The sequence below is a fragment of the Schistocerca nitens genome, chromosome 9 (assembly GCF_023898315.1).
Source record: "Schistocerca nitens isolate TAMUIC-IGC-003100 chromosome 9, iqSchNite1.1, whole genome shotgun sequence".
Classification (NCBI taxonomy): domain Eukaryota; kingdom Metazoa; phylum Arthropoda; class Insecta; order Orthoptera; family Acrididae; genus Schistocerca; species Schistocerca nitens.
In genome coordinates, this window is record NC_064622.1 from 411096232 (window position 1) to 411124051 (window position 27820).

A 27820-nucleotide genomic window follows, 5' to 3' on the forward strand; every position below is an offset into this window, starting at 1 on the left:
TTAGCCAGCTTTCTGTACCTATAACGATTTCAGCTTCTGTGCTTTCTATTAGCGCTTGTAGCTCAGGGACTTTCTCAGCACAACTACAACAATTTACAATTCTGACTGTTCCTTGATATAAGCACGTCCTGTATTTGCGACGCACTTTCCCGAGGCCTTCTAACCCGGTCCACGCCACACAGCCTCCGCTACCCGTGCAACCGCCAGCTGAGTGTAGTGAACTCCTGACCTATTCAGCGAAACCCGAAACCCCACCACCCTATGGCGCAAGTCAAGGAATCTGCAGCCAACACGGTCGCAAAACCGTCTGAGCCTCTGATTCAGACCATCCACCCGGCTCTGCACCAAAGGTCCGCAGTCAGCTCTGTCAACGATGCTGCAGATGGTGAGCTCTGCCTTCATCTCGTAAGCAAGACCGGCAGCCTTCAGAAAATCAGATAGCCGCTGGAATCCAGAGAGATCCAAAGCGACACACGTCATTAGTGCCGACATGTGCCACCACCTGCAGCTGGCTGCACCCTGTGCTCTTCATGACATCCGGAAGGACCCTTTCCACATCAGGAATGACTCCACCCGGAATGCACACGGAGTGCACACTGGATTTCTTCCCCTCCTTAGCCGCCATATCCCTAAGGGGCCCCATTACGCGCCTAACATTGGAGCTCCCAACTACCAATAAGCCCACCCTCTGCGATTGCCCGGACCTTGAAGGCCGAGAATCATCCTCTGAAACAGGGCAGGCAGCTGCATCTGGCTCAGCCAGAGACAGTGCCTGAAACCTGTTTGTCAGACGCACCGGGGAGGCTTTCTGATCAGCCTCCGGAGACGTCTTTCGCTGCCTGCCACGCCTTGGAACGACCTCTCAATCAACCACAGGCGAGGGCTCAGCCCCACTGCGGGCAGCAACCGGGGCAACCACAGCGGCAGACCGATCTGGGGACAGACGGGACGAGGTTGACATCCCCGTGATACCCAAGTCCGGCTCCCCACAGTGGTGCCCATTGGCAACAGCCTCAAGCTGCGCGACCGAAGTCAGCGCCGCTTGCAGCTGTGAGCGAGGGATGCCAACTCAGCCCTCATCCGAACACAGCAATCACAGTCCCTGTCCATTCTAATCGATGTTGAACAACAGTTACTGAAACACGAATCCGTGCCTAGATAACGCAAGGGAAACACGCAAAGAATGTATGAACTAACCTGTACAAAAGCCTAACGACTGCGCTACAATCTGCCTAAATTTACGATTACAGTAACTAAAACTCGAAATTATACCTCCTACACGAAACTCACACGCAATTTAAGTAAGAATCTACGAAGTAAACACTAAAGCGCGATGCTACAACTCTCAAATACTATAACACGCCCGAAATTTATGAATTAAACAATGCAAGTACCCAAAAACACGCAAAGAAATTAAGAATTAATCTATGTAACAAGTAAGTAAGCTAGGGCTATACGACTTGCTGCTGGCAGCTGCTTATCCAACGGCGGCAGGGAGCAAAATACTAAAAGTAGAAGACAACATAACAGTGATAAACACATGACAGCAAACAGAACACATCCAGAACATACATGTACCATATACAGCATCACTGATATCATTCGACATAGAAACATGTAAACCTCTTACTCTATCACCAAAACAACAGCGGCCATAGAAGGAAATCTCACATTCCACAGCAACCCCACTACAAAAGCAGCAACAGAAATAACAGATATGTTCAGATTGATAATTGAACAAAACTGTTCCCAGTTTGAGAATAAATATTACTTGCAAAGTCATGGACTGCCCATGGAATCTCCAATATCAGGCACTTTAGTCAACATTTTTATCAGTCAGTTTAAAAACTAGATATTTGAGAAGATAACTGCTGACGAAAGATTTAAAATCATATGTTGGTACAGATACACGAATGACATTATTTGTCTGTTAGATGAGCCAAATGATAAAATAGATGAACTCCACTCTCAGATCAACAAAGCACACCAGAATATGAAATTTATACTTTATAAAGAAAACGATCAAATAAATTTTCTTGATATGACGACAATAAAAGGAAATGAACATTGAACATTTTCAGAAAATCAACAGCCACACACAATAACACATTCAACATCTAATCGTCCCCACAACCAGAGTCTTGCGGCACTAAGACATATGTTATATAGGTTACAAAGGATTCAGAGGCTCTGAGCACTATGGGACGTGACATCTGGGGTCATCAGTCATACAAAGGACTACGCTGAACAAGAGAAACTACATACAAATATCTAGGAGCAATGGGTATGATACAATGTAGTACACAGTCGCAATCAAAAAAATAAAAACACAAACAAAAAATAAACACAACACACGCAACATATCCAGAATGCACGAAAATGCTCAAACCGAAAACACACACACACACACACACACACACACACACACACACACACACACACACACAAACACTCACACTCACACACTCAGACACTCAATGACAACATTACACAGAGAAGAAGCATGTGTTACACTATGGCTTAATACATAAATTAATACAAAGTGCCAAGCATACCAAAGAAGTTTGGAAGGTAGGAGACGAGGTACTGGCAGAACTGGAGATGTGAGGAAGGGTCGTGAGTCGTCCTTGGGTAGCTCAGGTCGTACAGTACTTTCCCACGAAAGCCAAAGGTTCCGAGTTCGATTCTCGGTCCATCACACAGTTTTACTCTGCCAGGAAGTTTCACACCAAAGAAACAGGGATTCAAAACAGCGCTTAAAACTGTGTAAACCTTCCAATCAAATTTAAGCCAACCAACAATCAAGAGTAACGAATTCCAGAGATCAGGAGTACACAAACTTGAGTGTCAAAGTTGTGATGCAGTATACACAGGCATGACTTACAGGAATTTTAGAACACAGTACAAAGGACGTCTTAGGGGTTGGAATTATGAAACAAACCGTTCCATATTTGCAGAGCACGTAAGACACCACAATGATACAAATTTGGAACAAGATATAAAAATGACCATAGTAAATAACCAATGACAAATATCTTACACAAACGCAAGAAAACTACGGCATCTAGAAATCCATTGCTGTAAATAAACAAATGATAAATGAGCAAACACACACCAATACAGACTCTCTAGTACACTTCATAAAAGAAATGGTAAGATAACAGTAATTCCAGTTGGAAATGCAGCCACATTAAAACAAATACATATTCATTATTTTATCCATGGCCGTAATTTTCAAGAACTATAGTATTATTTTTTTCAGGACAAATTTGTCATGAGTTGCAAATAAATTTTATTACCTTTACCTCTTTCAACAAATTAATTTCTCATCTTCAAAAGCTTAGTTCAGCAGAGTCAAGGTCTTGTACGTAGATAAAAAAATATAAAATTTATTTGTAACTGACGATTTAAATTTATCCAGAAAAAAATACATATTCTCACTTTCGGATCAAACACATACACACACACACACACACACACACACACACACACACAAAATAAAAAATGAAGTAAGAAGTAGGTAGTACATTCAGACACTCACATACACATTCACACACAGTAAGATGGTACATAAACCATGACCTAATCACGCAAAAACAAAAGTTCACGCGCGAGCACGTGCGCACGCACCGACACAAAAAGACACACACACACACACACACACAACACACACACACACACACACACACTCACTCACACACACTCACTCACACACTCACTCACTCACTCACACACACACACACACTCACACACACACACACACACACACACAGAGGGGAGAGAGAGAGAGAGAGAGAGAGAGAGAGAGAGATACACAGATGTTACAAAAACACACTCAATAGTTGGCAGTAACATTCGACAATTGGCAACACCAACCAAAACATGACATAAAAACCATTAATTCCTAGTGCTGTGAAGCCTGAAAAAGAAATTTCAAACGGCAATTGTAAGACGACGAACAGCGCGAAAAATGGAGCAGAAACGCAAAGTGCAGAAAAACATCCACGAAACCTGTAAGTAGAACTTCAAATTATTACTACATCATGCAACAGGAAACTGTCAGAACTGTTTGTAGCCTATATACAGGGTGAGTCACTAACTATTGCCACCAAGAATAACTCCGAAAGTATGATAGCAGGTGAAGAGTTGGTGAGATCAATGTTGCATGAGACAGCGGGGGCCATAATATGACGTTGGTTTATTGTTGCTTGGTGGGGTCGATTCAGAGATATGAAGGTCAGCTTTGTTTTTTTGGGTGGCATGGTATAGTTTGATACGTATTTTCTGATAGCAGCTGTCGAGACGAATCCTATATGTGTAACGTTAAGGTCTTTGAAGGTCAACGTGGTTCAAAACGGTGGCATGAACGTCCATTTGTCCATTTACAGAAGGTGCTGGAAGTGATGAGCATCGATATCTATGCAGTACGGCAATATTCTTGTCATGGATTGAGTGGTATTCCTTATCAAATCGGCACTTGTTGAAGGATATGCTCTGACAATTCTCTTTCGCATATATTCAGGTGTAGTTGGAACGTCTTCATGAACAATGTCATCTACGAATCCCCACAAGAAAAAATGCAGAGGTGTCAAGTCTTGCAAACGAGCCGGCCACGACACATCTGCTCCGCGTCCAATCCAACGATTTGGGAATTGTCTCTGCAATTCATTTCTAGCCATCAGCGAGAAATGTGCCGGACACCCATCGTGTTGATACCACATTCTGTTCCTTGTTCCCAAAAGTATTTCTTCCTATAACAGACCTAACGTCTCTTGCAGGGATGTGTTGTACTTCCTACCATTAAGATGTACTTCAATGAAATAGGGGCCTATAATTCCGTCCTCCAGAATCCCACACCATATATTCATCGACCACTGGTTTTGGTGTGCAACTTGCCGCATCGAACATAGATTTTCAGTTGCCCAATAATGCATGTTGTACAAATTACATTTCCATGGTTCATGAATATAGCCTCGTAAGTAAATAAATGAGTCGTCCCTCTGAATCTGAAGTTGAGCCCATAGTCAGAACTGAACTCTACGCATACAATCCGTACCAGTTAATTCTTGGCGGAATCTGATATGGTAAGGATGTTATTTATGGTGATGCGAAACACGAACAACACTACTCTGGCTCATGCCAGATTCCCTTTAGATTTGACGCGAACTAACACAAGGATCTGGAACCACAGTGGCAAGGGTACCAATTTCCGTTTCCTTGTTAGTAGCTTTCCTTTGTCGGATATGTTTGCGATGCGTTAAAAACCCAGTTGTTCTCAATTTTTCATACACATATTTAAATGTACGACGTGTAGGGTAAGTACGTTGAAATGAGAAGCATATCGACTTTTCTTTGAAGGAATACATCATTCACATTCCCTTGATTCGACGATACTAGTTTCAACGTTCCTATTAGTGTTGTATTGCGAAACCGTCGAATGGTGTTTACATGTCAATGGCACGTTAGATGGATACGCCATACTGGGCTAATATTTACTATTTGCACGATATACGAGAGAGAATTGTCAGAGTATGTGCTTCGATAAGTGCCGAAGTGATAAGGATTACCACTCCAGCTATGATAAGATTGCAGCACTGCATTGATACGAATGGTCATCACTTCGAACACCTCCTGTAAATGGAAGTTCATGCCACCGTAATGACCTTCGTTGACCTTCAAAGACCTTACTGTTACACATCACTGGATTCGTCTCGATAGCCGCTATCAGAAAATGCTTACCAAACTACAGCATCCCACTTAAAAAAAAACAAAGCTGACCTTCGTATCTCTGACGTTACTCCACCTAGCAACAAAAAACCAACGTCATATTATGGCCCCCGTTGTCCCATGCAACATCGGTCCCACCAACTCTTCAGCTACTATCATACTTTCGGAATTATTCTGCGTGGCAATAGTTAGTGAAATTACAATGAAATGAACACCCTTAGCTGCTTACAGGCGTTGACATACGTCAACGGGGACAGATGAAAATGTGTACCACGACCGGGACTCGAACCCTGGATCTCCTGCTTACATGGCAGACGCTCTATCCATCTGAGCCACCCAGGACACAGGGGATAGCGCGACTGCAGGGATTTATCTCTGGCACGCCTCCCACGAAACCCACATTCTCAACGTATTGTCCCGCACTACATTCGTAGTGCCCCCGCCCATTATACTCATTACTCGCGGCGCGTTGCCGATTCCCGTAAGAGTTCTGGCACTGTTTGTGCATTCGCACAGAAGAAGAAGATGGTCAAGTGGCCGGTGAGCCTTAACTATATATTTACTAAGATTGTATCTGTTCTTTCGGACATGTCCGAAAGAACAGATGCCATCTTAGTAAATAAATAGTTAGTGACTCACCCTGTATAAATCTCCCAAAATGTAAACCAAATTGTCTAAAGAAACTGTGTCCTTATTTCAGGTCAGTGAAGATGACTTGCAAAGAATAAAGATCAAACGCTTGTGGCATGAGAATTAATTTATTCAGTAGTAATTAGACGGTCCAAAAGTAAAAATTATCAACATACAGCAATGTTACACGCATCTGAGATAGACAGGACTACAAAAGTTGAAGATGCTATTACCTTAACCACTCTTTCGAGAGTCGCCATCAGTAACGTCCCAATTTAATTTACAGATTCACCCGAACAAAGAAACTTACGAGGAGAAACTTTAATCACCAGTCAATAAATCAGTGAAACAGGGGTACTTTCTCGTAATGCTCCCAAGTAAACTGAAGTTCCTGTGTATGGTGCACCTTTACACGCACTTTCCTCTAGCACCATGGCAGTGCTATAGATTCACAGTGGCAGGAAACAAATCTGTGTTCCCATTAGCTCCTTATCCCAACCAACTCAGATTTCCTCTGCTCTTTGGTGTGTTCGGCGCTGGGAGCTTACGGGCCCCAGTACTGATTTTTATACGAATAAATTGATTTTTCTAGAAGATGATGTGCTCCTTACGGTGGTGATTCATCCAAGATAAACTACAATAACAGAAATTATGTGAACTTTAGCACTGGGGATTCAGTCCGTGTTAGGATTCTATGAAGATTTTGACGTTAGTGATGTTCAGAGACTGTGTTCAAACTGCTATGTGACGAATACACTTTTAGAGATTGTGCTGAAGAAGTCTTCCGTTTACATTCTGGCAAAACTAGCATCTGCGTGCTAATGATTGACTAACAAGCTCAGGTTTTTAGCGAATAATGGATGCAGCTTCGGGAAAATGGGCAACCAGATCTTTTCGAGTGGCTGTCGGTGTGTCTCGTACACCAAAACCTTCATTCCCCTCCACAAGAAGAAATCCATCAGAGTGAGCCTGGGAGAACGCGGTGGGCACATTAATGAGCCACACTACGCAATCTGACAAGTCGGGAATCTCTCTCTAAGCGTTTCCGACATCAGCAACAAAGTGTAGTGGAGATCCGTCATGCTGAAAACATAATCGTTTCTAGGATGCTTGCGGGACGTTCTCCAACGTTTCCGGTAGTACTTCACGTAGAAGGACGGAGGAAGATACACTCCGTCCCTCAAACCTTCAATTTATCTAGGAGAATACTGTAGTTCACACAGCCAAATTCCTTAGATAGGTCGCAGAAAATACCAACCAGCGCTACTTTATTATTTAATGCTTGTAAAAATTTGGTGAGTGAACTAGTAATTGGGATTCTCGGTGGAGCAACCATTCTGAAATTCAAACTCATTTGCTGAGAATATTATTGTTGCTCAGGTGACATTCTATTTTACAATCCATCACTTTCTCAAAAATTTGGGAAAATGTTGTCAGCAGTGAGACAGGTCGGTAGCTATTGATACATCTCCTACCACCTTTCTTAAAGAGGGATTGGATAATTGGCTATTTGACTGCAAGTTTAATATAAAACAGAGCTTATTATTTGGGAAAAAATCTTCAATTCTCTATGGAAAACATCATAAAAACCAGATGAGCTTTTATTTTTCAGAAAATACATAATTTTCTTATTTCACAAGGCGAAGTTGACGATACATCCATATGACTGAATTTTATGAGAGGTGCTTTTTGAACATACTGCTGTTATCTGTCTCTCGAACTGTTTGTCCCTGTGTTAACTGTTATGTTTAGAAAATCATTGTTAAATATATTTACGATCTGTGACCTTCCATTTATAGCCTTTTCATTTCAGTAGTGATGTTACCGTATTGTGCGGCTGGTTGTACTGTCACTCGTTTCACTACATTCTTTATAGCCTTAAGTCTATTGTTGAAACTACTGATTTCTGACATGCGCATGTTCTTGATGTTTTACTATTTTTAATGTAATTTTGAGTGGTTTTTGTAGTGTAAAACTACTACGGGATCTCTGTTTATACTTGTCAAAAGATACATTTACCTTTTCCTTTCACAAGGTACTTTAACCCCTTGGGTGATCCACCGTATTTTAAATGGTTGTTTTATCTCCTTTAGATTAGCTTATGCAGAAAGCAGTTTTTAAATAATGATATGAATTTATAATGGAATAGATCAAATTTTATGTTTCCAGTTCGTTCATTATAAATCTCATCCGAAGTCATCTCTTGTGAACTGTTCTTAAGAACATTTCTCCTGGAGTCATTAATTAATCTGATTTCGAATGAGCACCATCCGTACTGTAAGGCACTATATCATTTATGTTATTTAACTATTCATCATGAACAGAGAAAGCATTTGTTATTGGCTAACAGTTATTTTCTCTCTTTGAGCTTCATCAACGACAACATCATCAGTTAAGGTTCTACTGTCTGTATCTACCTGTGTTCGGAATTTAATCATTGCACTCAAATTTTTGGATCCAAATAAGGTTCCCAGATCATTTTTTCCTAGCAAAATCCTTTGGAAAATCTACACTGAAGTCACCACAGGCTAATAACTGCATGCTGCTATCTGACAGATAGTAAGCTAAAGAATCCAGATTCCTCATAAACCAAAATTTTCCAGACAGTATCTATATACAGTTACATTTTAAACTATTTTTCAGTATTAACTCACAAGCACACACTTTTATGTGCTGATCTCCACCAAATCTCCTTGTCTCATTATTTTTGATTTGTATTCTGTCGTAATGTGTGTAACAGCTCCTCTTTTTCCCCATATTGTTTCTGCTTGAGCAATCTTTTCTCTGTAACTTACCAAATCCTGTGGTTATGTGGTGCTCAGACAGACACAGGATGTCTGTCTTCTCAGAGCACTCTAAATTTTCCGAATAGACAAGGATCTCTTGTACCTTATTACTCAGTTCTCTAATATTTTGATAAAATTAACTAACCTTACTTCTCTGGGTATTTTTAAGCAGTTTGTTTAGTTCTTCTGTTATTTTAAATTCTTGCAAAATAGGGTGCCTGAATCCTAAATTGTTAACTTTGAAAGACTGCCCCTCTTTCAGGCTTGTCATTGGTTAATTTGACGAGCGTGCTTACGGCAACAGATCATTTCTCAGGATCCAGTGCTGCTTAACAAAGTTACGCAACGGAATTTAATGAAGACGCTATTTGTTATAGGGGGCCCAAAAGCAATGTATCCTTAGTTGGTCTCTTTGAACAGTCTATTACTCCTGTCTGTGGACATTGGATTTAGCGACCATGAAGAAAAATCATAGAGTAAAGCAGATTCGGGATTTACTTCACAATCGACATATTAAACGTTGCAAGGGTTCAGAATTCATTACTAACTATTTCAATTAAAATGGCACATGAATGACTACATTAGTGATTGTAACTAGACGTTGATATGTTTGGGAGATGGATGTGGATGGCGTTTTGGTCTTGACGATTCATTATCATTGTTACTGAATCATGAGGTAGTATAGTAGGTACGTAGTAACTGCTAGGCGGGCGAGTGGCTGCGACTAAAGACTGGGCAGAGCAACCGTTAGAAAAATGGCTCTGAGCACTATGGGACTCAACTTCTGAGGTCATTAGTCCCCTAGAACTTAGAACTAGTTAAACCTAACTAACCTAAGGACATCACACACATCCATGCCCAAGGCAGGATTCGAACCTGCGACCGTAGCGGTCTCGCGGTTCCAGACTGCAGCGCCTAGAACCGCTCGACCACTTTGGCCGCAACCGTTAGAGATGTGATGTTTAAAGCTTTCCCGGTGTACTGATTGTTCCATAAAAACACGGGAGCTAAACTCTTCTGGGAAGCCTGTTCTAGAGAAGCTTCGTAGTCGACGTAGTGATCTGCATAAAGATGGAAATCGACCTGACACCGATACGCCAGGCTTTCACAGTGGAGGGCGCGAGGCGCAGCGCACGGAGCCGTTATGAACGCGCACGCTGAGCAGCGCATGCGCAATGTCACCTCAGAAGGCTTTAAATAGCGGAGCTCAGCGCGTACTCGCCAGTACTACTACAGTGGCATTCACCTGAAGATGGCCAGAAGACTCTGCGCCGAAATATCGTGGCAGGAAGTTACTGATATCCGGTAGTTCTCCCGTGTTTTTATGGAACAACCGTTAGAGAGATCACGACTACCATAAAAGTTAACGACTTATTGTGCCTATCCGTCCTTATCATGCTGGTGCTGCAGTGTGATCTCACCATAAGCCTCGATGATCGGTGTCTAGCCTCAGTGCTATAACTCGAGAGGCCCCTCCGCATCTACTGGCCAGGCACCCATTCCTCTGAGTTCATACATATCCACATTTCCAGGTCAGAGCTCCAACCCTGTAATGTCTCTGACTGACTCTGTCCGGCCATTCTACTCAAAAATCCAGATCGGAATGTCCCAAAAGCGGCAGTTTTGCATGTGCCTAAATTTTTCTAGCCGGTCACCTTATTTGCCAGCAGTGTTCGCCAATAGCATAATTTTGTAGTGTGTTCCATCATCTCTCTGTCGGCTCTGTGAAAACTACTCTCCCAGTCAACATCTTTACTGTCATTCTCTGTCCAAAACGTGGACCTCAAGACTGTCGCAGGCTTCCTACCGATGACAGCGCATGCTTCTTACATTGGCGAGTTTCCACTACAGTGGAAAAACAAAAAGGAAAAAATACGTTCCACCCTTCTGGAGTGGGCTTGGCGGGCCACCAACCACGTAATGCAGTAACAGATAGTGATATTTTTTGGAGCACTTTCTCAGGATCTTACTTGCAGCTGGGGCCTACACTTTTGCATACACCTAATGGTGTTTCTCTGGAAACTCTTACACCATTGAACAGTTCTCTCATTCACCTGAGGTTGAACTATCCGGTCCACAGGCTGGAATAAGGAAAACAGTGGGGGTTGCATTTTTAGCATTGCAACTGCGTCCTGCCATATTGTCCAAGACCCTCAGGTCTAGAGTCCGGCACCGGAATAGCAACTTCGAGCCTCCTACACAAATTCTGTTCTCCCGCTTTGTATCTGCCGTGGATCAATTTGCTTGCTTATGGAAGGACACCGTCATCTGCATCTCAAATATATTCATGGAAAGTGACTGAATGGTGGTGAACCCCCGCCTCATCACAGAACGTGAAGGTCAGATACTTCATCACTCAGTGAAGTGACAATCGGCAGATCTGACAACAGAGTACAATGCTGGTACAAGCACAAGTGTTTCAGCGCGCGTTGTTGACTAACCCTAACACAATGTTCTGTCACATTAATGTGACCACCTGTCAAACGCGTGAATAAGCATCTTTTACAACATGGACCGCTGTGAAAACTGGAGGAGATCATTGAGTTTCTGGAAAGTATTAACACGGAGGCGGAGCCATGCCGACTCTAAGACTGTGGCCAGCTGCACTGGGTTTCTCAGTTGCAGATCCATGGCGCGAACAGCCCGATCGAGATGGTGCCAAAGATTATCGATAGCGTTTAAATAATGAACATTGGGTAGCCAGGAGAGTACGGTAAACTCGTCCTAGTGCTCTTTAGACCACGCATGGACAATGAGAGATGCGCGACACATTGAATGCTGGTAGATGCCTTCATACTGAGGAAGAACTAATTGCACATAGGGGTGAACATGTTCCTCAAGGATAGGTGCGTACTTGTGTTCATCCATTGTGCCTTCCAGGATGGCATGGTCACTCAAGAAACGCCTCCCCGCGTGGACGCTTCCGATAGCTTTAAGATGTTTCAAGTCCTACACACCATCTGTCTGATTCCGTCCACTGGAACACAAAATGTAATTCATCTGAAGAGATCACCTGTCACCAGGCAGAGGAGGTCCAGTTGCGGTACTGGAATGAGAATTCCAGCCTTTGTTACCGATGAAAAGTCGTCATCATTGCATGAAGCAGGCATCTATTACAGAGAAACATACACATCAACCTTCACTGAACATTCGTTGAGGAGACACTGTTGGTAGCCCTTTGGCTCATCTGAGCAGGCAGGTGGTCAATAGCTGCACATGTATTCGACTGTATGTTGTTGTTGTTTTTTTGGGGAAGAGGCCAAACAGTGAGGTCATCATTCTCATTGGATTATGGAAGGATGGGGAAGGAAGTCGGCCGTGTCTTTTCAAAGGAACCATCCCAGCATTTGCCTGGAGCGATTTAGGGATATCACGGAAAACCTAAATCAGGATGGCCGGACGCGGGATTGAACCGTCGTCCTCCCGAATTATTCGACTGTACACATCTTTGCAGCCGTCGTTCACCCATGTCATCAGTAGCCCGTTGTACGCCACAGCTGTCTCGGCGCAAGTTTTGGATAGCGCTATTTCGCCATGCACATTATACTTTAAACATAGCGAGACACGACAGTTTTCAAACTTAGCCGTTTCTGAAATACCTCCATCCTTGGCCCAAAAGCCAGTGATCTTGCCGTGCTGGAAGTCAGCTAAATCTCTCCGTTTCCACATTACGACAATGATGGCACTTTTTTCTGCACTTCTCCGAAAGACTTTGTAGACCCTCCATCTGATAGTTCATTGAGTTGTTACCGCACGTTGATATAGAAAATAGACGGTGTTCACGTTAGTATGAGTGGACTGTGTACTTCCATGCCGACCCAACGACGTTGCCAATTACGACTGCAGCCGCACAGGGTCATAGAGTTTTGACTGTGGATCAACGGAAATGTATCGCCTGTTCAGATAAACCACGTTTTTTGATCATGGGTATGTCCAGATACAACGGCATGCAGGCGAACGTCTCCTCGAAACAGGTGGGGTCAGTATTCTGCTATGTGGGATATTGACCTGGTCCTACATGGGGCCTGTTGTAGTGATCGAAGATATCAAGACAGCTGAGGTCTATGTGATCACTATTGTAGCCCACCTGTGTCGCTTCAAGCTTGATGTCTTCCCCAGCAGCAATGAGATTTTCCAAGAACATGTCCATATTAAAAGGCCACAGTTGTGCTATAGTCATTTGACGAGTATGACAGTGAAAGCATTTTGATATCTTGGCCACCAAATGTGCTCGATCTGAACCTGATGGAACACATTTTGGACGCTGTCGGGCGCTAACTAAGCGTCCAAAAACCACTGTCCCATAAATTAGGCGGATTGCTTGACCTGTGCATAGATATCTGGTGCTACGTGCTCCCAGAAACATACGAATGATTTGTCGAATCCATGCCACGCAAAATCGTTGTCTCACTACCTTCACGCTAGTTGCGCTTCCTACAAGCGCTCGAAATTAACAATGATCCATAGAGGTTAATATTGTTACTTGTATTTATTTTTGTCCTTCCATGACGTCGAATATTATCTTTTGGTTAGCAGTCACTGCATTTAAAAAAGCTCACCAGGCGCAAAAAAAAAAGAAAAAAAAACCTCACCGATACAGAAATCATTACAAGCATCATTTAATGCCATGTAATTCCGCTCCTGCACTCGATAAGTGGGTGAACAAGGGTGTGTACGTCGCTATTCGCCACGGATTTGATCGCGCATTTCCACCAAAAATCCTGGGATGCTGGTATCTGCATTTTGCCCAATGTGTCACAGAGATTTGATATGGGTTTCAAGTCAGGTAATTATGCAGGCTAATCGAGAAGTAATGCAGTGCAGTAATGTTCAGAAAGCCAGTCACATATTCTTGCAGGTTAATGAACTTTGCTATCGCGACGTGATCGACTCCAGATGTTCAGTGTATGCATTTCCTGTCGTAATGTTCTCTCGCTAATAGGTTCGTATGGAGCGTCATTCACTGCTTGTAGCAATCCCACATTGTTTGGAAGCGATTTTAGTTCGTAAGTCGTGAAACGTGTCTCCCATACCATGCAATGAGAATTGTTTTTTGACCACAATTCTGATGTCGTGTTTCGTGGCCACAGCACTGCTTTTAGAGATGCTGAACAGTCTTCCTCGAAACACCAAGTCCGGGAACTTCACACACTGCATGGCCATGGGCGTAGTCATACACAACTACCCGTTCTTGCCACTCTGTTACATGTTCTTACAGTTACCCATGTTTATGTACAATCTCTGGTTGAAAAAAAGATGTCTCATTGATAGCTACTGCTCTATTCTCAAGTAGAGGCAATGCAAGTAGGAGAGAAGGGCCGGTTTTAGCTCACTTGGTTCTGTCCTGGCTCACGCCTGGACTGGTCCAAGTTATCCAGAAGCGGCCCTTTTCTCATACTATAGTCCAAATTTCAGCTAACTAACTTATTTTCGTTTGAAAAACCCCTATTATATTTTAAATTACCTAGAAAAATTAAGGAAAAATGAATATTGTTTCTGGTCACGTTCACTCATTACAAAAAATTATTTTTTCTCATAAAAGGTGAACAAAAGAAAAAATATAATTTTATAAATGTTGCACACAAAGAAAAATAAATGAAGTTTGGTTAATGCAGAATGAATAATTTTTTTTAAAATCACTGGCTTACTAGTTCAGTGTATTTTATTATGAAAAGTAAATGTCAGAAAACAAACTCTTTAAAAACTGCTAAACAACGCTCACATTGTCCTCAATACAGCTTGTGCTTTTTAGGACTACTCTGATCCTATGTACACTGTGCTACATGAAGACAATGTTCTGAATTAACAGAGCCACTCCATTTATTCAGGCCATTATTAAGTATACTGGTCAGGGTGTTGATAGTTTTAGTGAAATGGCCTGCTCTCTTTTCACTTTTGCGTTTTAATGCTCTCCTTTTGATCAAGGCTTGTGTGAAGTTTAGCTGATGTAAAAGTGTTTGAAAATCGTATATATATTTGGTATCTGAGAGACAATGCTTATTCAAATTTAGTCATTTTCGAGTGTTTGATTTGGATCTAAATAAATGATTTTTGTGACATTATTGTATTTTATTTGATGGGATGATATGTAAATAACATAAAACGATAATTACAGTACTCAATGTTAATTTTTTTTTAAATTTCAAATTTCAAATCAAGAATGTTCTCCTCTTAATTTAAATGGAGAAACAGCAATGCCATCTGCTGACAGATTTTGTAACTATTACACATTAATATATTAAAAAACTAGAAACCCACCTCGATTGCGGAAAAAGGACCTAGTGTTAACCTAGGTTTCGGTGCAGATAACTACACCTTCTTCAGAACAATAAAATCCACAAGTGCCTAAGGAGACTTTTGTCAATGATTGAAAAAACACAATAGCTATACATTTATAAACGAAAAAAAGGAAAACACAAACAGTACATATGTAGAAAGTCAAAACCACTACTTAACTTAATGGTGTATGCTCCACCTCACACCATCCTATGTTCGATGGGCCATGACCTGCCATAAACTTTTCTCGCAATCGAGGCGGGTTTCTAGTTTTTTAAATATATTTGCACTTTACGGAGGGTCATGGCACATCAAACATAGGCCGGTGTGAGGTGGAGTGTACACGAATAAGTTAAGTAGTGGTCTTGACTTTGTACATATGTACTGTTTGTGTTTTCCTTTTTTTCGTTTATAAATGTATAGCTATTGTGTTTCTTTAATCATTGACAAAGGCCTCCTTAGGCACTTGTGGGTTTTATTGTTCTGAAGAAGGTGTAGTTATCTACGCCGAAATGTAGGTTAACACTAGGTCCTTTTTTCGCAATCGAGGCGGGTTTCTAGTTTTTTAATATATTAGCCAACGATTCCTGATGTGCTGTGATGTTGAAAGTTCTTAAACTATTACACAGTTTGATACATGTAAAATAAATTAACTGTGAAATTTGACACAAACAATATGCAACAGTTGCACAGTTCACACAGGTAAAATGCATCTATGATACTGTGTTTTGTTACAGCCTTTGAATTCTGATTGCATTTTTGGGTGGGTCCTTTAGCTCTGGAAAATTGCTACCCACAATACATAGAAGTTGGGTTCCATAACTCTCTGGAGAAAGGTTCGAAAAAATGATTGGTAATTTCTCAGCCAAATAATAACCAGTTTTAAAAATTCAAAATGCTAATATAATCTACATAACAAAAGCTATCTTAAAAAAATACAACGAAAAAAATTAGATATCATCTTCAAATCGACAAACTAAATTTTTCAGTTTTTATATTCTCTATCTATATGAAAATGCTTACGAAATAAATGAGCATGATGTTAACACTTCTATAAATTCTCTAATTTTTATTCATTTATGTAATTAAAAATTTTCAGTAAGTATTCTGTCTTGTGAATCCTACATTAATTTCTTTTTATCGTACATAGCTATATAAGCAATTGTGTCATACGGAACTGTCAAAAGTTGCACAAAGTGTCAGGGACATTTTCTGTGAAGTTAGAATACTTTTTTCACTTGCCATATTGATGACATAAATCGGATAATTCGTTATAAAATTAAATGGACTAATATCTACATCTCCTTTCAGTAGTGTAGTCCGTTTACAATCGAGAAATGAATCATACGCTTTGAGAAAATGAGTTGGTGGATTAATATTTCACATCTCCTTTGGGAAAATTTCGTTTCTTCCATTTTCTGGTATATTCTGCAGTTTAATGTGTTCGAGTACTGAAGAGTCAACGAACTGATAATTTTTACGATTTGTCTGAAATGTAACAAATACAAAATATGGCATATCAAGTTCTAGTGAGCTATAGTAATTTATTGAATACCGAGGTCACAATTTTTCTTATCACTCCATCTTACTACTTCTACAGTTTGTAGTTAAAAAAAGATATCAGAATTTTTGGATCTTTTAGAATATTTTCTCGCTGTTCTACCCATAATTTGGTTGATATTTAACTAGTATGTGAATTTTCATTGCTTCTATATAACAATTTTACCTTCTTATGGAAGTGTATCTTTCATTTCAACTCCAGCTTCATTATAATCTGGCCATCTAAGAATTGTACCTACAGCACTAGAAGACCTATTCACAACTATAGTTGAATCACCTTCCAACATTATTTCCTTATAATCTTTAAAGAAACCACCAAGCATTGTTAGTGGATAAAGTAATTATAATTACTTTATAATAAAATAATTTCTTACATTTTAATTCGCCATTATGAGGAATATGTCATTCCAAGCTTATTTTAACAGCAAGAGATGGAGTCAAGTTCAAAAAACCTGACTAAGAAATAAATTCTTGTTCTGTTCTAGATAGAATATCCTTCCCATTCTTTATAGTTATAAACTCAAATAGTTTTACTACATAATTATCAATAAATATTTTATTGGATTTTCCTTTGTATGTTGGATAATATGATTCTGATCCATCAGGATTAACTATAACAATTCCAAAACTCATGTACAGCTGGTCAGCATGTGGCTGAAGCCAATCATCTCCAATAATTACTTCAATTTTTGTATCATTTACATATTTACTTCAATTTCTGTATTATTTTCTTCTCATTCACAGGGAATGAGTGAAAGTAGTAAATCTCAAATTTGTTCATGATTTACTAAACAACTAAAACAACTGTTACACTAGCGCCACTACACTCAATCAAACTGCCATTTGGATCAGTTGTAGTAATTTCTAAAGATTGAATAGGATCAAAAATTGGAAAATAAAATTTACTGGTCTATCAAATTCAACATTATTATTGAATGAAGCAATAATATTAGTTTCTCCATCAAAATGATCAGTATGTTTTACAAACATTCCATCAGCTAAATTAGAATTTATATTAGTTAATTCAAATGGTATTATTATTGGTAAATTATTTCCAGCTGTTTTTGATTCGTTACAATAGTCAGGCCACTAAATCCTAATGCACTTTTGATACTATCTTTTTTAGTCACACATAACTTAACGTGACTCTCAATAAAATTTCTAATTTAAATCTCATCAGCTTTAATATTTGCATTCAGTTTATTGAAGGAATCAACTTTTCAAAGTTTTTCAAACTATGTATTTACCAACAGGAATTTGCAGTATTTGTTTATCATAATAAAGTTCATTATTTTGTGGTATAATATTTGGATTTAAAATGGTTGAATAGAAACCAATTAGTGCAACATTATTATAACTTTCTCATCTAGGTACAGTCAACCTTTTTTGGGAACTGATGACTTAGCACTCAAATGAAACAGATGAACAATTTGTTAAATAATTTCATGTAAGTAAATGAAACCTAATTGAGAATAAAAAAAATAAGAATTCCGGAAAAGAAATCAAAAAGCAAACATTGTAAGCTTTTTCCAAATTCTCTTGGATATGCAATCATAGGAACAAGCGGATGTGGTAAAACAGCATTAATGATCGACAGTTATATTCTAACTTCAACATGGTTGGATTGGAATAAAATTAATCACATGTATGTTTGTTCAAAAAGTTTAGATCAACCAAAATACTCAGAATTCCTAAAATGTGTAAAAAATTGAAGATAAGTATAAAGAAAAACTTACTACTTTTATTGAAGATAGTGATTAAATAACACCACTAGATCAATGCCAAGAAAGTTCAGTTGTAGTTTCAGACGACTTTGTTCTTGAAAATGAAGGTGTAGTTAGAGAATATTTTACTAGAGGTAGACATAAAGGAATAGATTGGTTTTACTTAGCTCAGACATATTCAAATTTCCCAAAACAATAGTCAAACATTTGAAATGTTTCAAATATTATCAGACAAGATGATGCAAATTTAAATCATATTTATCATAAATTTTGATGATTTTAAAGAAATGTGTAAAAATGTTGGAATAATCAGTTTAGAGTTTCTTATGAAGGATATGACTAGAAATCCGAATTTTTGTAAGTTCAGAAATAAAATTTAGAGATTCATAAAGAATTAATGAATTTTTATCATCATTAAATGAACACACTGAAAAATGCTATTACATATGTTTTACCTGAATACACAAATGAATTTAAAGAAGCTCCTGATATACAACACAATATGAAAAAATTGCAAAAAAATTGAATTGAGATTTGGTGAATATTATACTAATCGTTCACGGTCCAGTAATGAAGCTAAATCTGGACCTGATGCATATGGTTGAGAATGTTTTGAAAGACGTATATTTAGAATATGGTAAAGTGTATAAATCTTTTCCAAAAATAGTTTTAATTCATATTTTTTATCTCTAATTAATGTTTGGAAAATATGATAGAAAAGTTATTATAAAGCTAAACAAAATATAAGAAAAGTTGAAGAACTTAAAGGACAATTCAAGTTTGGAAAGAACAACCAAGAACAGAATATGAAAAATGTAAAAAAAGATAAAACTGTTATTGACACTATGAAACAGGTAAAATGAGGACAGAGACGTTGAAAAACGAATTGTTACTTATCACCACAAATTATGATGATATATTTCCCATTCCATTAACACCATCTGAATCTTCATTTGTAGGTAGCTCATCTCACACTTAAAATCCATCACTGCAAAGAGGAAAACAACTTGTAGAAAGGCTGAAGAAGGTAGAAGAAAAGAAGATAGAAAAACAAATGTCCCCAAAACTGCGATCATTGGTCCAGAAGCACCAAAGTATATTGGCACTCTCAATAGTAAAGTTTTTGGCTTGCAATTTGATGATAGTAAGCATTATATTGGGGATTCTGAATTTAAATTTAACAATGATAACATTTTAATTGAAAAAAAATTTGCAAAGCAACAACAGATTTAATGAAACTGGTGACTGAAAATAATGTTGAATATCATGAGGATGCTTAAAATAGCTATAATGACATATTAATATCAGCAAATGCTATTTTTCAGAATAATGATGCTTGTATTAATAAACCTAAATCAAGTAGCAGTGAGAAATGTAATCCATTTATCAGTCTGATATGGTTGAAAATAGGAAAATCAGCAAGTCGCGAAGACAAATTGGGATAAGTTTTAGTAAAGAAATATTAAAAAAACATCGAATATATTCAGGTGAATGATGATAGAGATTTAATCGATAGATTAGCAGTGATTCATGGTGAAGAATCAGCTGGAAATAAAGATTATTGTAATGAAAAAGCTGACATACCTCAAATGGTAACAAAGAAATGTATTCCTTTCATAATCCATAACCGAAAGGAATTTCATATTTAAATAGATTTGGAAAACTGAAGAATGTGAAAGTTTAGTAAACTCTTTGATTAACAGATAACCATTTGAAATGCATCTTCCTGGTTGTAATTACTACAAAAAAATGGTTCAAATGCCACTGAGCACTATGGGACTTAACTTCTCTGGTCATCAGTCCCCTAGAACTTAGAACTACTTAAACCTAACCAACCTAAGGACACCACACACATCCATGCCTGAGGCAGGATTCGAACCTGCGACTGTAGCAGACACGCAGCTCCAAACTGTAGCACCTAGAACCGCTCGGCCACTCCTGCTGGCGTAATTACTAGAGTCTGGGAACAAAATTAGAAGAAAGTAGGTCTAGAGGTGATAAAGGAATTAATCTATCTGACAAAGCTTGCAAACTACATGACATTGCATACAGAGATCATAAAGAAATAGAAAAAAACACTAAGCATATAAAGAACTTCAATTAGCTGCGAAAGAAATAATGTATGCCTCTAATGCTTCATTAGGAGAAAAATTAGCAGCTAGAGCAGTTAGAGGTGTAATGTACAGAAAAGAAAATTTAGGAATGGACGCTGCCATTGCTGAAAATGGTTGGCGTTTATTTAGTTATTAATCCCTATAAGTATTTAATTAGTATAAATGAATAACTTTCAATTGATTATTGTTCGTTACCTACTGGTGAAACTAAACCAAATTAAATAGTATTGATCAATTGTTATAAATAGGCACAAAAACAGAGTGAAAAATTGGTGGAAAATTATTTAAAGGCTACACGATTATTGGTTGGATAAATTTAGAAAACAAAAAAAAGAATTATAAGTGACAACTGTTCAAAAAACAGAAAGATTAATTAAACAACCAGGAATTATATAACATCTTTAAAGTAACTAAAGGATATTGTGATTTTAAACATAGAAGATTATTCGATTTAAAAGATTTTTAAGTGGTTATGATGCAGTTACCAAACAATAATGAGAAAATGAGCTAACCAACACAAAACCTGAATACACAACTTTTCTAACAAAGTTCAGTAGCCTACAGTTTAGTGAAAAGATTAGCCAACTTAATGAAAATAATCTAATTACTTTACCAAAAAGATGTAGAGGAAGCTTTTTCAAATCACTTCTCAAAGCAGATTTAACAACATCCCTAAATCAGTTACATAATCTTCAGAAAAGGATGTGTGACAAACAAAAACTGAGATTTTTTTACTTAGGTGTGATGAAATATTGAAATATACATTTGACTACAATGTAAAATTCAAGAGTCTTATTTTATTTGAGGCCAATATAGATGGTGATTTGTCACTTACTGATATTAAAACAGATGTAAAAAGATGTAATGCTGACGAATTGGAAACATTGTATCCATCTCAGTTCAGTAATCCATTACTTGAAATGAAAATGTAAGATAAAATATTTATAACTCCATAGCAATCAGTTAAAACTGTACCTCTTTTAGGTAAATTACTGATGTTTGGCGAACTTAGTTGATAATCAAGTGATGATGGCAGAATGGAACTGTTTGAATTGTAAAAAATGTACTGAAACATGTAACCATCAGACAGTAACAACTAAAAATGTAAGAGGAAGCATTGAAGAGCTTTTACATTATATAGCACTAAAAAGCTTCAGCTCTTCCAGTTACAGATAAAACAGGTAAAAATGTAGCTGATGCTTTTGAAAAAATATTCAAGGTTAACAAAACAAGAAATTTACAAATAAATGATTCCGTAATAAACAATTTCAAGAACTGACGAAGAAAGCTTATATTAATAATTATTCAACTCTTAATGAATTAAAGGCATCTATCAGTGAAAAATTTTACAGAACACTTAAAGTGCACTGGTTTAATTAAAAATATTGTTGTTGGTGCTGTGGTCTTCAGGCCAGAGACTGGTTTGATGCAGGTCTCCATGCTACTCTAATTAAAGATATATTTGATGAATATAATATTATAAATCATTCAACAATAAAAATTAAATCAATAGAAGACAGTGAAAATAATTGTTAACTGACTGTTACTGTACCTAATGATAAATTGCAATTAAAAATTGGATATAAAATCAAAATCAGTCAGTTAAAAGAAATTTTTGAAAAAGGATACATTACTAATTGGTCAACAAAAATTTTTGAAACAGAATCTGTTATACATTCTCATCCAATCCTACACTGACTACTTTGCATGACAAACATAATTATGTACCTCACTGCAGACATCTTAAACAGTATATGTCGCTAGGAATGAAATCAACAAAAACACATAGAGTTTTAAAGTGTAAGCAAAAGGGTTTGTTGAAGAAGTGTATTGACTGAAACACAAAAATAAGGATTAAACAAAGAACGATAGTGATGACAATTATTATGAACAAGAACTGAAGAAAACAAAATATGCTGATCAATTTATAGTTCAGAAAATTTTAAGAAAGAAAAGTTATAAAATGTATGTTAAATGGATAGTATTTGATCATTCACATAATGATTGGATAAATAGTTAAAATTGTTTTATAAATATTAAATAGAAATTTCTTTACATACATGTGTCAAGTATTAGAATTTTACAACAAACTGAATGACTGAAATAAGTGATGAGGATTATAAACATGCAATATTAGTATGGGAAAAATTTAATATGAAAAATCTTGGTGAATATCATGATCCAAAACTTAAAATTGATGTAGTATTATTCAGTGACTGTAAATAACAGAATAACTTGTATAAATTCTTATGTTTTAGAACTTTCTTGGTATTTCGCTGCACCTGGTTGGTCATGGGATACATTGTTGAGAATGATTAAGCAACCACTAGTATTATTACATGATTATGACATGTTATGTGTATCCACAGGACATGTGGCCTGTAATTGAAGAAGTGTCATGATGATTTTTCCATTGGCAAAAGATTCCGGAATAGTCCCCCATTCGGATCTCCGGGAGGGGACTGCTAAAGGGGAGGTTACCATGAGAAAAAGATTGAATAATCAACGCAAGGATAACGTTCTACGAGTGGGGGCGTGGAATGTCAGAAACTTGAACGTGGTAGGGAAACTAGAAAATCTGAAAAGGGAAATGCAAAGACTCAATGTAGATACGGTAGGGGTCAGTGAAGTGGAAGGAAAACAAGGATTTCTTGTCAGATGAGTATCGGGTGATATCAACAGCAGCATAAAATGGTATAACAGGTGTAGGATTCGTTATGAATAGGAAGGTAGGGCAGAGGGTGTGTTACTGTGAACAGTTCAGTGACCGGGTTGTTCTAATCAGAATCGACAGCAGACCAACACCGACAATGATAGTTCAGGTATACATGCCGACGTCGCAAGCTGAAGATAAACAGATAGAGAAAGTGTACGAGGATATTGAAAGGGTAATGCAGTATGTAAAAGGGGACGAAAATCTAATAGTCATGGGCGAATGGAATGCAGTTGTAGGGGAAGGAGTAGAAGAAAAGGTTACAGGAGAATATGGGCTTGGGACAAGGAATGAAAGAGGACAAAGACTAATTGAGTTCTGTAACAAGTTTCAGCTAGTAATAGCGAATACCCTGTTCAAGAATCACAAGAGGAGGAGGTATACTTGGAAAAGGCCGGGAGATACAGGAAGATTTCAATTAGATTACATCATGGTCAGACAGAGATTCCGAAATCAGATACTGGACTGTAAGGCATACCCAGGAGCAGATATAGACTCAGATCACAATATAGTAGTGATGAAGAGTAGGCTGAAGTTCAAGACATTAGTCAGGAAGAATCAATACGCAAAGAAAGTGGCATACGGAAGTACTAAGGAATGACGAGATACGTTTGAAGTTCTCTAACGCTATAGATACAGCAATAAGGAATTTCGCAGTAGGCAGTACAGTTGAAGAGGAATGGACATCTCTAGAAAGGGCCATCACAGAAGTTGGGAAGGAAAACACAGGTACAAAGAAGGTAGCTGCGAAGAAACCATGGGTAACAGAAGAAATACTTCAGTTGATTGATGAAAGGAGGAAGTACAAACATGTTCAGGGAAAATCAGGTATACAGAAATGCAAGTCACTGAGGAATGAAATAAATAGGAAGTGCAGGAAAGCTAAGACGAAATGGCTGCAGGAAAAATGTGAAGACATCGAAAAAGATATGATTGTCGGAAGGACAGACTCAGCACACAGGAAAGTCAAAACAACCTTTGGTGACATTAAAAGCAACGGTGGTAACATTAAGAGTGCAACAGGCATTCCACTGTTAAATGCAGAGGAGAGAGCAGATAGGTGGAAAGAATACATTGAAAGCTTATATGAGGGTGAAGATTTGTCTGATGTGATAGAAGAAGAAACAGGAGTCGATTTAGAAGAGATAGGGGATCCAGTATTAGAATCGGAATTTAAAAGAGCTTTGGAGGACTTACAGTCAAATAAGGCAGAAGGGATAGATAACATTCCATCAGAATTTCTAAAATCATTAGGGGAAGTGGCAACAAAACGACTATTCACGTTGGTGTGTAGAATATATGAGTCTGGCGACATACCATCTGACTTTCGGAAAAGCATCATCCACACAATTCCGAAGACGGCAAGAGCTGACAAGTGCGAGAATTATCGCACAATCAGCTTAACATCTCATGCATCGAAGCTGCTTACAAGAATAATATACAGAAGAATGGAAAAGAAAATTGAGAATGCGCTAGGTGACGACCAGTTTGGCTTTAGGAAAAGTAAAGGGACGAGAGAGGCAATTCTGACGTTAAGGCTAATAATGAAAGCAAGGCTAAAGAAAAATCAAGACACTTTCATAGGATTTGTCGACCTGGAAAAAGCGTTTGACAATATAAAATGGTGCAAGCTGTTCGAGATTCTGAAAAAAGTAGGGGTAAGCTATAGGGAGAGACAGGTCATATACAATATGTACAACAACCAAGAGGGAATAATAAGAGTGGACGATCAAGAATGAAGTGCTCGTATTAAGAAGGGTGTAAGACAAGGCTGTAGCCTTTCGCCCCTACTCTTCAATCTGTACATCGAGGAAGAAATGATGGAAATAAAAGAAAGGTTCAGGAGTGGAACTAAAATACAAGGTGAAAGGATATCAATGATATGATTCGCTGATGACATTGCTATCCTGAGTGAAAGTGAAGAAGAATTAAATGATCTGCTGAACGGAATGAACAGTCTAATGAGTACACAGTATTGTTTGAGAGTAAATCGGAGAAAGACAAAGGTAATGAGAAGTAGTAGAAATGAGAACAGCCAGAAACTTAACATCAGGATTGATGGTCACGAAGTCAATGAAGTTAAGGAATTCTGCTACCTAGGCAGTAAATTAACCAATGACAGACAGAGCAAGGAGGACATCAAAAGCAGATTCGCTATGACAAAAAAGGCATTTCTGGCCAAGAGAAGTCTACTAATATTAAATACCGGCCTTAATTTGAGGAAGAAATTTCTGAGGATGTACGTCTGGAGTACAGCATTGTATGGTAGTGAAACATGGACTCTGTGGGAAAACCGGAAGAGGAGAGAATCGAAGCATTTGAGACGTAGTGCTATAGACGAATGTTGAAAATTAGGTGTACTGATAAGGTAAGGAATGAGGAGGTTCTACGCAGAATCGGAGAGGAAAGGAATATGTGGAAAACACTGATAAGGAGAAGGGACAGGATGATAGGACATCTGCTAAGACATGAGGGAATGACTTCCATGGTACTAGAGGGAGCTGTAGAGGACAAAAAGTGTAGAGGAAGACAGAGATTGGAATACGTCAAGCAAATAATTGAGGACGTAGGTTACAAGAGCTACTCTGAGATGAAGAGGTTGGCACAGTAAAGGAATTCGTGGCGGGCCGCATCAAATCAGTCAGTAGACTGATGACCAAAAACAAAAGACATGATGTTATGGCTGAAAAAAGTATAAGAGGTAAAATATCCCAATATTGAAAAGATGTGTAGAAGCAAATAATAAAGATTTGAAAAATTTTAATGAAAATGATATCGAATTATTTAGCACATTTAGTTGCAATTAATTTATATGGATAAGGTATGAGTGAATTTTTACCATTTGTTGTATTTGAATATCAAGAACCAAATAATTTTGGTTGTACAAAAAATTTAACTTTCAGATACTGCTAAAATTGGATATTTGTGGAGTAGATCTAGAATATACAAAATATTTACATCATTTATATAAAGATTTAATATTCGCTACTGAAAATAAAAGATTTAACACTCACTACTGAAAATAAAATTGAACTTGGAACTAAAGAAAATTAGTTACTGACTACTTTGAATGACAAATATAATTATATAGTTCACTGTAGACATCTTAAACAGTATATGTCGCTAGGAATTAAATTAACAAAAACACACAGAGTTTTAAAGTTTAAACAACAGGCTTGGTTGAAGAAGTGTATTGACTGAATTACAAAAATAAGGGGAAAAGCGAAGAACGATTTTGATAATGGTTTCTACAAGTTGATGAGTAATTCAGTATTTGGTAAGATAATGGTAAATATAAGAAATAGAGTGATATGGAATTAGTGTCAGATAGAGGAAAGAGCAATAAATTAATAGCTAAGCCAAACTTTAAGCCAAGAACTATATTTAATGAAAATCTTTTTGCCATTCCTGTGAATAAGACAGAAATTACATTTAATAAACTCATCATATTGGTATGACTTTACTTGATTTACCTAAAGAACTAATGTTCGATTTTAACTACAGTATAAAGAAACTGAAGTATGCAGAAGGTATTGATTTGTGTTTACTAGATACAGACATTTATATCGACAATATGAAGACTAAAGATTTTTATGAAGATATTAACTCAATGACTGATTGCTTATATAGAAGGGATTATACAACAGATACTATTTATTGAATTCCGCAAGTAAACAAGAAAGTTTTAGGGAAAATTAAAGATGAATGTCATGGAAAAATAATGAAAGAATTCTGTCATTTAAGGGATAAATTTATGCCTATAAAGTTGGTAATAAAATAGAAAACAATGTAAAGGGGTTAAAAACGTATTGTTAAAAATAGAAGTAGCTTAGAACATTATAAAGATTGTTTGTTTAACAATAGAGAACAGTATAGAAAAATTAATATGGTTTGAAGTGAAAAACATGTAATACATACAGTTGAAATAAACAAGAATGCATTGAGTCCGCATGATGATAAAAGATGTATTTTGGAAAATAAAATAGATAAATTACCATAAGACATTATGTACTGTAAAAAAGATCTAATGGAGACTTTAATGAAGAAGCTCAACAACACAAGTGTCTCGAAAGAGATTTAAAAAATTTGTGAGTTTGAGATAAATTTTTTTGTGTAATAATACTGGTTGTGAATATTTAAATACTAGATATGCAGAAAAAATTTGTACATAGGTTAATACCGACTTTCAGGTTATTTTACCCGATAGATATTCTAAATTAATTGCTGAATGCGATTTTCAAATAACTGAAAAAGGAGAAATGAAACTGAAGTATAAAGAAATGAACAATC